Here is a 15,443-nt window from a genome sequence, read left to right on the forward strand (position 1 = left end):
TTTGGCACGTCCATTAGTGATGTGCGGATTGATCCTGAAATATCAATAACTCCGATAACGGATCTTGATTCTCTAAAATCGATTCTCAAGCCAAAATATCGATACTTTCGATACAAAAGTATTTTGAGCATCAAACTTAAACTGTTATATATATATATATATATGTATTTATTTTTTAAAAATATATTTTATATATATATATATAAAAAACATATATAAAACGTGTATATATTTTATATATATATATAAATATATATATATAATATATATAATATATATATATATTGAACAGTTTAAGTTTGATTGAAAATAATACAATATTTGGTTGCTAAACTTGTGTTTTATATATATATATACATATATCGCCAACACCAGTCTGAATATTACTCAGTATTACTCAGTATCGGATCGGAAAGGAAATCAGTGGAATCAAACATCACTAACCTCCGTACGGATACCTGAACTGCTCATGCCTCAATATAGTGGTTTGGTTTATATTCCAATCCTGATCCTTGGAATTCTCTAGTTTTGCCAAGAGGGCCATTGATGATCCCATGCCATGTGGGTCTGATTTAACATCCAACTTGTGGTTTGTCATTCAACTAAACACTGAATGTCATTGTTTTTCTGATCACAGACACAAGGTGGGTGTGAACTAACTCACCTGCTGAAATAAACTCACCTGCTGACAGAACTTATCTATCCAATAAGAAGGCTTGGCGATTCCCATTCAGCCAAAAACAGTTTGACATGAAAGTCTTGAATCTTACACACCCACCTGGCCGTTTCTTCATGGCCTCGATGCACTGGTGGTGTTGCTGTTGTGAGTATGCAGATGATCAGAGTTGAACACACCTGTTTAAGCCCCATACACACATGCACAGCAGTGCACACTCATCTGCGCCGGTGTGTCTTACAAACAGTGATGGGGATTTCGGGCTACAGAGTCTCATCAGCTGATGAGGTGTTTACTTGCTCCAGTCTTTAGCCTGGAGGGAGCCCGAGCTCAGTCCTGTCCCAGCCACCACACAGGAGAGTAATTGGCCTTTTCACACCGCATAAGCTTCATTACTGGCTCCGCCATTTGCAATGCAGAACGTGAAGTGCCGTGAAGCAAATGGAATGAATGCATAAACAGTTTCGGTTCATTTATTTTGGGAGAAGTTGGGGTGTGGGACTGGCTCTGAGTGACTCGGGCGGGTTAAACTGCACGTCATTAGGCACTTATTGTTCAGCCTGAACGCTTTCAGCTGGCGCTGGATGGAGCAACTGTCTTTTCAGTCAAAGGTCGTGGTCTTCGTTCACCAATTCACATCACAATCTGCCGGCGCGATTGTTTCGATGGTGTCAGATGCGCTTTAAGGAAGGAGTCATACAATCTATTGCAAAAGTAGTACTTACTTTGTAAGGTGCATCACTTATTCTACACCTGTCTCTGCACAAAAGAGAAGCAACTTTTCACAATTTCCAGGTTTGGACGAGTTCGCTTTGATCTGAGCATCTCAGGATTCATCACAGCTTTTTTAACTGGTAACTAAAGGTAGGTATAAAACGTCTCTGTTGCTTGAAACTGGATCAATCTGCACATACATCTGGTGCTTGTCATTGCTCGCCCCGTTGTTGAGTTTTATTTTGTTAGTCCACTTCCTGTTTCTGCTCTTAGTTTGGTTTTCTTTATTGAGAGAAGTAGGGGCAACCATCTTCAAAGCCAGTTCTAAGAAAGTCTGGCTCCAGAAGTGCTTGTGTGTGTGCTTCCGGTCATCAACCAGAATACCGCGATGCACTTAGAATTTCATTTGTTTTGTTTGATTTATCTTCTGAGTTTTGTTTAGACACCCACGGATGGCAAGGCGTTCCACAAAGGGTCACAGTGGGAGCAGTTTTTTGTTCTCACCAATCTTGTGATGATTGTCAGTCTGGTGTTGCTTGTTTCAGCCGAAACCTCGTCGGTTGAACTGTGTGTGCTTGTTTTGATGGGATGACGTTTGAGGACCAGGTTGTCCAGGTCTGGTTTGAACATTGTATGTCAGTTGAAGCCATTTCAGATTTACCCTTGTGGATTACGTGAACTGTAAGATTGATTGTCGAGTCTCTTGAACCAGAATCGACCAACTCTGCTGCCTATTGTGCCTCGACCCACCATCAGGTTTTGTGCCTGAACTCTTTGACTGTGATCCAGAGTCTTGCACTTGGGTTCTTTTCATTTCAGTTTCAGTTTCATTTCAGTTCCTTACCCAATGGTATGGAAGCTCAGAACTGCCAGCGTGATTCAAACAGCTTTTTGCAAAATCTGCTTCCATACAAGGGCATGTGATTTAGCACTGCATTGTGGACCGCAGTCGCTATATTAATGGCCCACAGACCTGTTTACATTCACCATGGAATCCAGTACTGTGACAGAGGAATATATCAATAAACCATACTAGGACAAACTGGACCCATATATTAACAGGTACACTACGATAAATCGAAAATGAATGAGTAGAAATAGCTGGCTCTGTCTTTGATTGCTACACAGCACATGCTTTGATGGAACATCTGATTAAAACATTCCATAAACTCAAATCTCCGATGACTGAGGGGAGATGATCTGCATCTGTCTGTTTGTTGCCTTGATCACTACATGTGTACGTGAGTGCCGCTGCTACTGTATGTGACACTTGTGATAGATCAGCATATCCTATGATTTGGTTAAAGCAGGCCATGGACTTGATGTATTGAAAAAAATGAAACTCCAAAACTTGTAATTCAACTAAAAAGATGAGTGGAGAGAGAAGGTTGACTTCTGTCTTAAGTTGGCAATACGTTCAAGCGTGTTTGGAAACACATTAAAGCGAGTTGGCAACACATTCAAATGAGAAAGTCCAGCCAAAAATGTTTCATCACACTGGCAGTTCTGTGCAGTGGTTCTGAAATGGTTAAAAAGTTATTTTAAATTATAAATTGATCAGAAGAGGAACACAAAAGTTATAGTCATAGAAAGATTTGGAGAGGGCACATGTTAGCAAAGCCACCAGCAAGAAAACCTTATTCACCAAATACGACGGCATAGGTGATACGACATTAAGTGGAACAATTTAAGTTCTGCTTTTTGCGTGGAACATCGCAGCCAACTTGGCAGCAGAAATAAAACAGAACTAAGCTTGAATTCTTGGGCTCCTCAAAATGACCAAAAGATCCAGTAGCACCGCAGTCAATGTCTTTCTGTAGAGAACAGAGTTGATGCTCAGCCCAATGAAACTTCAAATATAACATTAAGCACCAAGTTTTCAGCACCTCCTGCTGCCCTCGCCCACACCACCATATAACCTCATCCTGCGTTTCCGTCGTGTCCAATCTCATCTAAGTGCAACAGTGATGATCTCAACACAGCAAAATGCTGGGCTGACCTCATGTCTGTGTCCGATATACGACTGTCACCATATATTATTTTTACTTGAGAAATAATTTGAACATTAGAAATGTAAAACAAAAAAATATTCGAAAATCCAAGATGGCGGCTTTACAGTGAGGACGGGGGTTATGAGACAGGGACAATGGTCAGGACATGTGTGTCTGCTAATAGGCGGAGGATGTGAGGGCGAGGTGATGCTATTTCGGTGTGAGCTGGGATAAGTGGCTGGACTGTGAGACAGCCGGAAGCGCAGTAATGGTCAGAGTCTCCCGGGGGTCCAAGGGTGAGGTCAACACCTCGAGGTGCGCCTCGACTTCTCAGGCGGACAGGAAACTTGATGATGGGGTGGAGGGATGAGGACATGGAAACACCAAGCAGTGAGTGTGAAAGTGCAGCGTATGGTACATTTGCATGCTCTCGCACACAACTGCAGTTATCTCTGTTAACTTGTGCGAGGAATGCAGACGCTGTTTTCCCTGTAACTCCTGCAATATAAAAACTTGTTTGTGGACGCCTGGAGTCTTCTTTTTCTGCAGAAGTTATTGACATTCAAAGACCGTATATAAGTGCGGTGGATCATATATGTTTTAATGAGTCGTCGAGCAGCTTGCAAACTGCTTGCAGAGTCAATAAGAACAGAAATAGAACAGCATCTGAGCAATATTGATCTAACGTGACGTCATAATCAACACTTTATAGTCGCACAGATCTTCTTCAGTCATCAGGCTGCTGTATCGGGAAGAAGTGAGCTGAGCCAAAAGGGCTCTTCACTCACCCTTTCCACCTATATACTGACTCTTACCTGAGGTCAGTAGCCCGGTCTATAGTGACCGAAAGAACATTACAAAAGGGAGTGACAGCCATCCAGGAGAGGATGCTTGTCTACATTGAGCGAATCCTCTGTTTCAGAGGTAGAGCCAGATAAAGATATTACAATCTTCATTTAGAATGTAGTGAACCACATTCATTTATTGAACAGAAATCTGAGTACAAAATGCAAGTATGCATCATGGACGTGGGCAGATGTGAGAAAACCAAGACAGCTATCTGAAATTCTCTGAATTTTCCATCAACAATAGAATGCGTGTTTGGTTGTGGAAACTATTATTGCGATTACAAAATAAATATAATGGAATTGATTACGCAGAACCACAGCTGCGAAACTTTCAAGACAACACAGCAATCTTTGACAATCAAAAGAGGTCATCTACCAGACAACACTCTGTTCAGAGACTCTGAAGTGGAAATTCTTAACACCTCATGATGATCTGGCACATCCTCCACACACCTCTGAAACGTGAGCAAAATGATAACAATAAACCACGTTCAAACTCTTGTCACTCGCGTGTCATGAACAGTTTCATGTGAACTTGCATGTGGCAAGTCAGAAAAGTCAGTCTGCATGCAGAACTAGGTTTGGATCTGCACCCACCTACATTACAGACCACACTGGCCCACTGGATCATTCATGCACATGAAAGATATGAAAGTATCAATGCAGTTTCTGCTGATTCTCTAGATTTGACTGTGGGATCATGAAAGCTTTTTCGTTTCAGTCAAATGTCAAGTTTCCTGTCAAACAACAGTGATTCACTATACTGACAATCATTCAATCATGTTGTCAAATTGTTTACGGACTAGAACTATGGAAATGTTGGAGCAGTCCACAACAGCACAGACATCTTTGTCAATATGCATTTCCTATAAGGGGGTGCCACAGCAAGTCTGCCCCGCTCTTGACCCATCCTGATCATTGTTCCTGGTCACACCTGTTCTCCAAATGTCCTCATCCATGAACCTGATTGACTGCCTTCCTCTTCATCCTATACCTCATTCTCATGCCAGACTTGGACTTATATATAGATATGACACTTGATCTGAGCGGCGTTCTCTCTGCTCTACCTACAGAACTTTAGATGAGTGGTGCAGCATTGCACATGCCACAAATGCTGCTCATTGACTTGTGAGTGTTAAAATAAAGGTGTAAATATGTCCTTCAGGGGGAAAGGCAGACTTCATGAAGCATAAAGTTTTCTGTTAAAAGGCATGAATCAGGAGTAATGAAGAACCATTCCAATTATATACTGTAAAAGTAGCTTTGACACAACTACTCGATCAATACGACCAAACTCAAGCCATCTCTGTCAGTCATGTTTATGATTAGTGATGTGGTTTGGGACCCAGGCGACCCTTCTCTGCCCTCACATGGCCTATGCTGTAGCTAGTAAATTACATTCGTGGATGCACTGTATTGTACGGTTCAGAGTTCACAAGGCTCTATTATTGCTGTGGGAAGACTTTTCACAGTATGTTATGGTTTATGAAGGAGAAAAGGTTGGAAAAGTTTTGCAAATGCTCACAGTTGTAATAGGAAATATAAACACAACCATACGCTGTAGAATTAAAATAGTTGCTTGAGACATACTTTTCCTCCGTGAGGGGAAGACTTCAATGAACACTACAGTAGTTTCCATAACGCACTGCACCAGTTTATTAGAAAACTTGACAAAAACATTCTCAGCAGGATGTTTTGGAATCATTGCGTTATGTGTATGTACAGTATGTATGGTTCAGTGGAACAAAAAAATTCCCCCTAGGTGGTATGCAAAAAAATGCATCTATATTTCTGTGATACCCACAGGCTGTGATCACGTGTGTTTTTCCTTTACACTACATTTATATGATTTCATTATGGGTGACACAAACACTTTTATTTGTCTCTGATGCAGCCACAACTTGTGCGTGTCTGAAAACTTTTTCCTGCCGCTGTATAGAACCATCACCCAAGTCTGAATTATTATAACGTAAAAATGTAACATTATTTTACATTTTACGTAAAGTTACACACAGTCGAAGTTGACATCAAGTTGTGCATTTTATTGCCCCCCAACACGTCATCCATGATTTACATGGCTCATTCAAATGCTGTTTATTGATCTAAAGGTTTAGCATAAACCTACACTTGTGAGTCATGAACTCATACTCTCCTGCTGGAAAGCTATCACTCCAAACCCTGAACAAGCCTAGAAGGTGAGGAAACTGTCCAAGAAACAAAACAAGCGTCTTCACTGCTGCACCACTGCAAAACTTCCCAGTGCACGCGTGAAAACGAGGGCGATTGATTTGAGCTGGAGATGAGCACGGGAAGATGTTGATGGTGCGGCTCGGCCCTGAGCGAGTAGCTCATAGGTCGGCAGGTCACCCACCCACCCACTCCTCATTTCCCACACTGCCCTGCTGACATGGCAGAGCTGGAACCGGTGGTAGGCGTTGCTTTTTAAGGTGAGGCTTGGGGTCAAGATATGTCTTCATTATCTCCAACTTGGTGGTTTGAGTTCTAACTATATGTATGTATGACTTTTTGCTGTGGTTCCCAACACCTGGAGCACATCTCTGGCATAAATTAATGACTTTCACGCAGCTAATGATTCGCAAGTCTCATATTTTAATACTGCATTCATTCGCTGTTCTGTCTTTTAAGCGTTTGTGTCGGGCATGTGTTGACATGGATTTTACACACGCTTGTATTGTGGTCAAATGGCCGCAATCACGATGACTCTACGAGTCAAACTCACTTCCTGTCAACAACCAATGTATTTATTGTTCCCTCAGGATGGATGAGACTACTACTGTATTCTTGGCAGCCAGTTATTTTATTCGATTTATCAGCTTTTTCAATATTTAAATCTGCAGTTGCTGTTTCAGCATTACCAGTTGAGCTCTCTTTTGATTTTCAACGTCATAGATCATCAAGAAAATTACGAGAAATAGCATAACTTGTCATCATAACACCATGTTTTGTTGGTTGGCTAACTGCAAATATAATTATTGATTGGATTTGTTTGAGCAGTTGTCTTAACTTGAAAACCGATTTCAGCTTAGTTTTGTATAATTTAATTGCATTAATTTGAAGTATTGATCTTCAATAACATTTCATGAAACTTAATATTGTAATAATGGATGCTTCTGCAGGTTTGACTTAAGGGAATATGACACCACTAGTCCAACCAATCACATATTTTGCAATACAAGGGCAGCGCAGAAATCAAAAAAGGTCAACCACAAACTTTGCAAACAAATAGCGTGTAGTTTGTATTAGTGTTCACAAATTTATTTAAAATTTATCAAAAATTTGGTGGTAGAACAGATCCAATAATTCTGTCTTTTACACACCAGTATTTGTAGCATTACAATGTACAGTATATCTTTGTGTATATCTTTCAAATGTACATGTTTTCATTTCCTCTCTTCCAATCGACATATGTGAGATATTCCTTTTGCTCATGCAAAAATGGTCTTCAGGTACAAACTACAAAATGAGTGCTTGCATAAATGTAAATAAATACTAAAATATAAAACTGAATTTAAACAATAAACATTACTTGAGAACATAAAGTTGACTAGCAAAACTTGGATTTGTGGTCTTCAACTTCTGAACTTTTGAATTTGAATTGAATTTGAACAGTACATAGTAGAAGTCACTTCTTACAACCTCAAAAGTGAGGAACATTGTCGTCCTCCAATGTCAGGACCTTTTGTTCATCATCAGATTTAGGATGGTAAAGTAAAATGATAAATGCTAATAAATTCATTTTTACTTAATGTACTTGTGCATTACATGTCCTTAGTCCATGATGGTACCAGCCTCCTATAATTGCTGCCTAGTATACAGTCATACACAAGTTATGGTATCATAATCACATAATCATGAGTATGAATTTAAGTGCATTGTGTTAGAAAAGTATTTCACAGTTGTCAAACACCTTTGCACTTTAAATAATCCAGAGGACTGAGTGCAGACGACTAAACCATTAGAGGTGATGTAAACCTTTAGTCAGCCTCAGTGTGTCTGCGGTGTGCACACCTGCCTGTGTGTGTGTGTGTGTGTGTGTGTGTAGGGTTGAAGCCTATTTTTAAATGACAAAAATTGGTTTAAGGGCACACAACAGATTGCCGGCTACCACCATCATCACAATTGTTCTTGCTACAGCCTGTAAGAGCCAATTTTGTCAATTTTGTTTGGCAGCTTGAGGACGGCTGCTGCTCGCTCATGACCATTTATTATGAATTTGACGCTGCATCAGCAGGTCCAGAAAGTCTCGCAGGAAAAAGTCCCTTGTTTTGTCAATGGCAGCGTGTTCATGACAACGCTTGGGTAACTAATTCAAGCAAACCCGTGATAAACAGTGCACACAGTGAAGGACGAGCTGTTGTTGTGAGTCAGCCCTTTGTTCTCGGTGATGACTTCTTTAGCTTTCATCGCTGACTCACGTAAATGATTATTTACACAGAAATTGAAGGAACCACTGAATGGTTAAACAGTGAGTGGACACTAAAAACGGAAGATAACAACTTGGGCCGTTTTCATGCTAATTGTGGCCAGACCTTCACTCTCTCTGACAGTTTCGTAATCCTCCTCAGTTTTCACTTTGTCACAGCTGCGCTACTTCAAATCAATCTTTTTCTCAACAGGAATAATTCCGCCCACGCAGCCCCGCCATCAAGCTGCTTAAGAGAATAAAAACAACAAGGAAAAGAGAGGCATGATGTTTAAATTAGATGAATATAGGATGGACGCTCGGAGAGAGAGATTTGTGTAGAGGATGGCGATGAAGTGTGAGTTTGGCTCAGTGAGAGCAGCTGTATAGAGGACACTGTGGGTGGAAGTGGTAGAGTCGTGGGTGAGCTCATAGTTTAACTGCCAACACTCTCTGGTCTCTCAAACTGTCCATCACACACACATGAACACAAGGGTTCCATGTTAGGTACTGTTTAATACATATTTCTGATTCACTTTAAATCATCTTCAGACCCAGATCGCTGTTTTCTAAAGCTGTTTGATTCATTTTTTTTGGCTTGTGGTTGACCAGAAGTCACGCGGTGCAATCATTTTTGGAAGGGAATTTCAGTGGCCCGCTGAGGAACTGACACTCCAGGTGGTTAAAAGTGGCATCAATGAGGATTCCCAGAGTCTCAAGACCAGCCATGAGTATATCAGAAGGACAGCACATGCAGAGAAGTCTGGAGACAAAGTTAAGGGAGGCCAGACGGAATGGAAACGTGGAGATGAGGAACAGGGTTGGAAGATGTGTATTGGCTTAAGGTCAGAAAAGGAGAAAAACCCATTGAGTTTCATGGATGTGATAAGAGGAAGTAGATGTGGGAACTCTCCAGTTTGGATCAACACGTTAACTACAACATCAGGCAGGCCACAGTAATGTCTTAAATGTATTTGTGCACTCTTGCCTTCTTATGTCAGCAACCCTCAGAAGGGGGAGAGGATGGGTGGGGTGGGGGATCTCTCCGCCCCGGCTGATGCGTGAAGTCAACTGTAGGGGACTTCCACTTTGATAAATAATAAGCACGGCAGATCCTGAAATAGAGTACCCCCCCCTCCACCCGAGTCCCTGTGGTCCGCTCTTGTGAAGCTCCCGTCCGGCCGTCACTTTTCCAAGTGATCCCCTCCCTGTTGCCTCTCCGTTTTGGTTAGCATGCTGGCTAAATCTGTAGCCATGCGTCTGTAATTAGGCTTCGCCTTTGCTGAATTGAGTGCCGCACGGTGGCAGCTGGCGGACCAGGAAGCGCGCACACACAGATGCATGCACGGACACACACATATACGTACGTGCAGGGGCACTTGCACAAAAAAAAAAGAGCCGCATGTGGGCAGAGAGCACTTTTTTGTCTCCTGTAAAATAAGTGGATTGAGGTTACACCAGGACAGTAAAAAGTGAAATGTTAGGTTCAAGAGATAATCGAGCCAAATTGACACGCAGCAGTTCCATTTTTATCTATTTCATTTCGTGTGTTTTGGGACTATCACGCTGCCCTGTAGTATTCATTATGCCCACCCTCTTTACTTGCCCACTTGACCTTTCCCCCACCCAGTGTAATTTCTCTCCTAAAATTCCCTCTCCTCAACTTTTCACTTCTTCTCTAACTCACCCCATCCCAGCGCTGTCGAGTGGAGAGTGGGCAGGTTGACCCAGCAACATTTTTTAAAAAAAAGCACTGTAGTTATGAGAGCTTTTTACTTCAAGCTATACATATTATAAATATCTTTTTTGAAAGGAGCTGCTGATGTTACCTCACATCCTCAGTGAGGGGGCTCCGGCTCGAAGCACATGCAACAGCACACACAAGGAAACATAAACTCCTGCAGAGGTCAGACCAAACACTGTTCAGATGCCGCACGCGCGCGATTGGTAGGAGGCGATGTAAACAAACCAAAACAGTCCCTTATTGATCACAAGAGAAATGAAACAAGATAAATACACAAGCACACACATCATGACGGAAGAAAAAAAATGCACATCTGGAGATATTGATGTTCACAAAACATTGCATTACATTCTAACCATAGTAGCTAAGATACAAAAATTAGTTTAGCTATAAGCTATATAAGCCATAAAAGTTTGGCTTATATTCCATTTGGGTCACAAAGTGTTTCAACTCCGACAAGACGTTGGTTGTCTTGCCTTTAAAGCAAGACAACCAACAGAAGCGGACAGCCATGTGCAAACATGGAGGACAGTCAGGTTCAACCCCAGTCCATAGTTTATCAAGAGACCTGCCTCCCGGAGCAAACCACTGCAGATTCCTCATTATTGTTGGCGCTCCACCACCTCCCACCTTTGTAACTAGCCTTTGACTGGCATTAGAAAGACGGGGTGCCAAACACTGAAACTACAATGCTTCATCATCTGGCTCAGTGCAGCTCCAACCACTCCACATCTACTTAGAATACAACGTTTTACAAACTAACATGTAAAACGAGCCATTATATTGGCTATGAAATCAAAGTGTCCACCTCAAAAACTACCATGAGGATGTTTAAATAAAACACTTCCTGTCCTTCCAGCAGTGTGTGTTTTTGCCTCTCGCGAACGGTTCACTGCCCATAGCTCGGTCTTTTGTGGTTTATAACTGGCTGCTTGTTTCTGACAAGAGACTCTCGTTCCCTGTCGAGATGAAAGACGCGGAGGCCAGTCATTTGTGTCGGCCTGCGGTTTCTTCAACCCGGCCAGAAGACGCGGACTCCTCCGGTCCCTGTAGTCACATGCCCCCTTCGTGGTGTAGCTATTTTAGCTGCTCTGAACTGCAAAACCCACAATCCTCCACTGACCAGTGCCCTCTCCTCTCTGCCGGCCATAATGATCATGTGGATGTTGATAGACTAAAGGGATTATTATCATTCACTATATATACTTTTATATTGTCACGCGTGCAACGGACTCTGGCTGGAGACCATAAACAAGCAATTATAAACACAGTGAGAAAATGTTTAAAGAGGTTCCTCCCTCTGGGTTTCGTACTCCAAACAGTGTGATGTATAAACAATGCAGCACATATAATTGTTCTCAATGGGCTGCAAGATTTCCTGAACAGCATTGCTCTGAATCAACACCTGTGGATGCTGCGTTGCCCAACGTGCTGTAAAAAGTACTTAGATTACTCCCTAAAAAAGGTATTTAGTTTTTCTAATTCGACGTATTACTTGACCAACAACACCCCCTTTTACCCAGTTTTGCCACAATGCACTTTATTGGATATGTAGCATCAAAATATCAAAATGTGTCTCATGTGCGTCTTCACATTAAAGGTGGTATCAAGGCAACACAGTACACAACATACCATGAACTTTATTCAGAACACTTTCCTAGTTGGTGGGCTCCCCACTGACCATGGCAATAAATTTGATTCTGATTCTGATTCTGATTCTGATTCTGATTCTGATTCTAATTCTGATTCTGATTCTGATTCTGAACAAACTCTGAAATCGACGGTGTTATTTTATGGTTTTTGGCATAAATTTTTTAGAACAAACTCTGTTTCAGTTAATTCTTGTATGTACTAAAAATAAAACTGCACCAAAAAATTTGATTTTTTTTTTCTCTTACTGTAAAAACCATAAAGATGCAAAACATGTCATTTTGGTAAAATAGAATGCATGTTATACAGCAATATACATTTTTTTAATACGGGTACAAATCAACAAAAACCAACTCATGCATAAGTTACCCAAAATGCATTGAATGCCACACATTTTTTTTTGTTTATATATTTATTTAATATAATAACCAGATGTTACAAAGTATGTGTGCCACGGCAAAACAGCATCAGCTTTGACGCCCGGAGTGACACACACACTCTGCTGCTACTGTACTGTTCCATTTCAAAGGAGAGCAATATACTGTATTTTTGACTAGTGAGAGATGGCTGGGCAGTCATTTTTATGATGCCAAACATGACAACAATTATCAGGAAAAGTGTTGTTGTGAAAATATGTTATGAAAATAATAATGGTATGCATTTTATAGTCCATATTTTTGAACACTTTGGAGGCTGCCTTGTGTCTGCGTTTCCTTTACTCAGTCATGCTGGCTGTTGATGTTAAAATGGTTTATTGGCACATGAGTTCTCCTCGTGCTGAAATGTGACTAGTCCATAACGTGACGTTAGAAGGGGAACTTGAAGAATGCAAGTGTAATCTATATGTCAACAAAAAACTATACTCCCTAAAAAAGAAATAATATAGCATCTTATTCACACTCATCTTCAGCCATTCTCTTGTTAGCGAACACAATGTTACAACCATTACACTCTCGCTCTCACACAATATACATCCGCAATTTACGGGGACATCAAAAATGAAACTGATAACTCGGTGTCTGTGGAATTGCGAACACAAGTTGCAGACAAGGTTCTAGATCGCCCACATTCCCTTTCACTCCTGCTGCTACTCTGCTGTCACTGACCACCCGACTCCTGTTCTGCACTCTCGTCACCTGATCTGTCTCCGATTGTCACTCTGGGTGAGTTAAGATTTCTCTGGCTCTGGCTTAAAATAGTTCAGGAAGCTTGGTGAATATCAAGAATTATCATCAGCAAAAAGAAGCGCGTTATTAATTGCTATTCGTTAATTTTATAAATTGTCATAAATTCACTGGATGTTACTTTCAAAAATCTCAAAAACATAGAACTTCAGTCAAACAAGTGCGGTGCCTCGCAAACAGTGAAACACGTATAGCTTAGATTTCTTTTCCTAGGAACCTTCCTCTTGATTTTGTTCATGTAAATGTTTTTGTCACATTTCCATGGGTGATCTCTTATTTTGTATATCGCGTCATGACAGTTTTGTTACAGTTAAAGAGCATTGCAGAGAGTTTTATGTTCAACATACCACATAGGTCAGAATATTTTCATTATTTGGCCATTTTACATATAAACTTGTAAATATGGAGCACTGGCAGTGAATTTAAATCCTTGCTACAGATAATCCAGGTGGACTTGCCAAAACAGAGTGACACTGATCATCAATACCTGTTGTAACACACATACAGTCTGCTGTCAGTGGTGGAAGACGTATGCTACACATTCACCACATCCTTGCCAGTTCTCACGGCAGAGGAACAAAATACACCACCGTAAAAAAAGTGGGATGGATGACGGATCAACATTTGGAATGTAGACGCTTTAAGTCGCAATTCAGTAAAAGCCAAGGTGTGAGTAAGATTTGGTTTGAGTCGTCACACTGTCTCTCGGCCCCTCACTGACAGTTGCCCACCCGAAGCTCTCCCACCTCCTCTCTCAGTGGGTCAGCTGGGCCCAGGGAGTGTGGGATGTTGCTGTGTGTTTAGAGAGAGGGAGACTGTGTGAAAACTGTGTAGGAGAGGCTAAGAAAAACATTATGGCCTGGCAGCAGAGTTGTAGGGAGTGGAGGATGAGGAGGGGGGCAGGGGAAGGGAGTGGGAGATAGAAGGGCAAGGGTATGGGCATGACGAAGGGGAAGGTGGGAGTGGATCGCCCGTGCAGTGGGGAGCGCTGAGGTAATTGTGTGCTGAGATCATGTTGCCCACTGATGCAGGTGGAGTTTTGTGGTGGGTGACAGAGGAGCGGGTGGGGGGGGGGGAGGGAAATTCACTGGGGTTGAAAGATGAGGTGGCAGCTCCGATTCTCATTTCTATTAACATCAACCGGTTTATATGGTAACTCTCCCAAACGCTCTACTGTCTACAACAATATTCCATTTGATCCATCCAGGGGATTTCTTAAACTCACTTGTCAGTAGAGAACAACATAGCATCACACAACTGGACTAAAGCAACTGAAAGTTTATTTTTTTAAATGAAAATGGTCAACAACATTTGTAAAATAAAAAACAAAATGAAATTTTACCACAATGTACAACAAGCGTAGAATGAAAGGTTATTTTTGCGTGTCTTCATTTATTTCTTTTTTATACTGCTGAATTAATTTCACCAAACCTATTTCCGCTGACACCCCCCCGAACACTGGCATGCTTACCTTCCGGACCGTGTTTATTTTTTGTTTTGCTTTATTACGGTGACTCACAATTTTCTGATCAGCCTTTTCTCCTACCACCGTTTTTTACAATGGTTGTTTCAGATCTTTGTTTTTCAGATCAATCCATGTGGTTGCTGGACCCCTGAAGCACCGAGCACTAACACCGGTGCCATGGCAGCGAGAAATGACCTGAAGACCATGACTCGAAATAAATGAAAATAGTAAATCCCCTTTTTAGATTTAATAACATTGTTTCTTTAGTTATTGCAATTATTCTGTTGGAATAATTGAAATGATTGACTTTCTCATTGAAGCCATTTATTGAAGTTTTATCAACATTTTATGCAAATTTGTCAATTGTCTATACAACAACTGTATGACACATCATCATAATAAGAGTCATTTTATTTCATAGTTTCTAATTAAAGAATAGTGAGGGGGGAATTTTAAACATCAACTCTTGGTGATTTTCATAATCATATATATCAAAATTATAAATCAAGAGAGATCTGTCTTGTGAATGAGTTTGGAGACGTTTTACTAAGTTAATTTTTATTCTTTATTCTGTAGTTCACAGTACATGTTGGAAAAATCAGCCAACCAAAGCCTAAATTGCCACCATTCCATTTGATGTCATGAGTCACAAGGATTATATATTAAAGATTAAATGTTAAAGAGATTATGAATGTATCTGCCGAAATTCGAGCTCAAGAATGAAGTAGATTTTTATGATGATGATGAT

This window comes from Synchiropus splendidus, chromosome 1 (assembly GCF_027744825.2).
Source record: "Synchiropus splendidus isolate RoL2022-P1 chromosome 1, RoL_Sspl_1.0, whole genome shotgun sequence".
In the NCBI taxonomy this organism is placed as follows: domain Eukaryota; kingdom Metazoa; phylum Chordata; class Actinopteri; order Syngnathiformes; family Callionymidae; genus Synchiropus; species Synchiropus splendidus.